Raw genomic sequence first — 3252 nt, 5'->3', positions numbered from 1 at the left:
ATCCTCTTCCTTCATCCTGCATAAATAAGCTAGGAAAAGGCTGTGGAGAGAAAGAGGATATCTGGACTATGAGTACTATTGTAGACTTTTATACCTTGGGTGATGGCTTTTTTTGTGCTTGACTGTTTTTTGGGGATCAGCTGAGAAGTTAATTGAACACTTAACAATGATTCTGCCTAAGCCTATGAGTTAACATTTTCATAGAAGGGAAGCCAAACCAAAAGAGAAGAGATTGCTCTGGTTTTCAACCATGAGCCACGGGGGACTAATTAGAGAGTTTATTCATTTTTAATGATTTCTAAGTATATTTCAAGTCATATCTGTTAGGTATGTATGCATTTGAACTTGAAGAAAGAATTAATAAGGAAACAAATGAGCAAGGGGAGAAGAGTTGTAGGTATTAGTTTAAAGGTCTCTGATGGTGCCTTCTGGCACTGCTGCTAGGATCTCTCTTTGGAGTTAGATGATCACAAACAAATGCATGCTGTCTCTCAAAGAGAGATGCAAATCAATTATTTTACAAGATCTCAGTAGAGAAAAGTCTTTAATAAATGGGGAAATCAGATAATTCTCAATAGGAAATGTGACTTTTCAGTTGGGCTTTAAAAGATGTTTACAATTCAATTGGTGGAGCTAAGAGTCCATGTTTTTTGGGAAAAAAGATGATCAAAAACATGGAGGTGGACAAGTACAGAGAACTTAGGTTGGAAAATGAATCATGTAATATGGACCAAAGGGGCAAGTAGGAAATTAAACTATAAGGTAAAGTGGTACAGACTATGATAAGATTTACTCTAAACCTAAAGTAGGAGTGTGAAATTTATTCTGTGCACTATATATAGAGATGCCAAAGTATTTTGATCAGGGGAGCAAGCAAGATTATTACATCTGTATATGAGATAAATTTGATGGTGGCATGAAAGCTGGATTAAAAGGATTTAAAAAACTTTTTGGTAGTTGGATTCTATTGACTACTCTCTTCTTTTGATATTCCTTCTTTTCTCCACTTCTATGTCTGCTTCTATGATGGTTTTCTTTCTAAATTTCTGACCAATTCTTCTTAGTCTCTTTATGTGGTTCATCTTCATCTCATTTCCTCAGACCATCCTAGATATTCTATTTTTCTCTATCTATATGCTTTATATCGATAATTTCATCTATTCCCAAAGATTTAAAGGCTATAAATTAAGACTTCTTTGAAAATTATTTCAAATTCTATCTTCCTAGGTTGTATACCCCTAATATGAGCTACTACTAATATATTACTAAACACCTGAGTACAGATTTGCACTTGGATTTTCTGTAGTATCACAAACTCAGTACTGCTGAAAGTTAACGCATCACTTGTTCCCCAAAATGTCTTCCTCCCTTCAATTTCATTACTTTTTATTTGTAGTGTCACTGTTGTCCCAGGCCTGCAGACACAAATTTGGATGAAATTTTTGACTCTAAAATTCCTTTCCCCATTCCACTCTCACATCAAATCACATGACAAGTTGTGTTGAGTATACCTTGACAATATTTCTTGCACCTATTCCCTCCAACAGAATATAATGCAACATCTAACTTCAGCTTTCTACCTATGTCTTCTGTGAGTGAGAGTTATAGGACAAGAGAAAAGAAATGATTGGTTTTCTTTTCCAAAGAGACAAATGTCCATGCTAGGGATCAGCAGTGATTTTATAGGTGAAAGAGCTGGGTAAAACTATTACACTAAAAACAAATTAAATGTTATTTTCTCAAAGATCTCACCATTTACTTTGTGCCAATATTAATTTTATAACCAACTTCTAAGAATAAAACAAACAATATAATACTAAAAATTCAGGAATTCCCTTTCAACAGAATACTTAATATGATAAAAAAACAAAACCCTACTTTCTGTCTTAGTAACAACTCTAAGATGGAAGGTCAAGGGCTAGGCAATTGAGATTTAGTGACTTGCCTAAGTTCACACAGCTAGGCATTGTCTGAGAACAGATTTGAACTCCAGGCCTAGTGTTGTATTTACTGTGCCATCCACCTCCTTGATGTGAAGTTTATAGTTTTATCCTCAGTCAGCAGCATTTCCTCCTAGCCTTCATTTTCTTTTGCATGTCAGGTAAAGATTTTCACCTATTTTCTCAAATTTACTTATTCTTTAGCAGTTAGTAAAATTAAATAAGAAATCTGAGTATTTCCTAAACTTAAAAAAAAAAAAACCTTAATACCTTATTGATTTATTTCAAGGATTTCAGCTTTCTCATGGAGCAAAAAAATTAATTAAGTCATAAATCACCTTTATATTTTGTCTACCTGTTACTTCTAAAACACAATGTTGGATAGTAAAATTCATACATTTTCTGAATTTCTATTGCATAGGGAGAGAAAGATCATCAAGAAAATCTTTATCTATCATGTGGAAAGTCTTGAGAGTCCACGCTTTCCCCTCAATGTGCAATTATTATCTTTTATCTATTCCTCAAGCTATTTCATTATCTGATCTAAATTATCTAAATTACTCCAGTTACTCTGATGCATTGCTGGGCACTGAGTGCACTAGTTCAGGCTTGTGGGAGGCTATGCTTCTTCATAAAGAATTTGGAAAATTTCACACTAAACATTGTCATGTAGCGTCTTCACCCTATATCCCCTCATTTCAAGCCTTTTCTATAATACAGAATTTTATGTTTGAAGCACAAAAACTAAGTGAAACCATCGTTCGAGTAAAAAGTCATAGCTATGATAATGAACAGTAAATTCACCTTCTTTTATTTTATTTTCTAACTCATCAATGACTCTGTCTTTATTCAGAATGGAACATTCATATTCTTCATCAAAACTATCAAAAATTCTTCTTATGATAAATTACCCATATTAATATATGTCAGTTCTGTTTTTGATGCCAGTTCTCTACTGAGTATAGTCTTCCCAAACCCTGCTATACCTGTGAGCAAGATGTTAAGCAGCTCCTGGCCATTGCTCTCTTTCCGCTCAGGAACAAGAGGCAGAGGATTGAGTCAGGAGACCTAATTGTTATTATGTTAAATTTAAAAGGTTTTGTGTGAATAAAATTAATGTAGCCAAAGTTATAAGGGAAACAACAAACTAGGAAAACATTTACAGCAAATTTCTTTCATCAATGTCTCATTTCTCAAACATATAGAAAACAAAGTCCAATTTATAAGAATACATCATTCCCCAAATGAAAAATGGTCAAAAGATATAAAAAGGCAGTTTTCAGATGAAGAAATCAAAGTTATCCATAATCAT

The 3252-nt window shown here is 33.5% G+C and overlaps 1 pseudogene; it reads right to left on the bottom strand.

Annotated features, from left to right (window-relative positions):
• Positions 1-2394: 2394 nt before the first annotated feature.
• On the bottom strand, positions 2395-2972 carry LOC123255173 (annotated as a pseudogene).
• Between the last annotated feature and the right edge of the window lie 280 nt (positions 2973-3252).

The sequence above is a fragment of the Gracilinanus agilis genome, unplaced genomic scaffold (assembly GCF_016433145.1).
Source record: "Gracilinanus agilis isolate LMUSP501 unplaced genomic scaffold, AgileGrace unplaced_scaffold40576, whole genome shotgun sequence".
Lineage (NCBI taxonomy): Eukaryota > Metazoa > Chordata > Mammalia > Didelphimorphia > Didelphidae > Gracilinanus > Gracilinanus agilis.
This window is presented reverse-complemented; position numbering and strand designations above follow the sequence as displayed.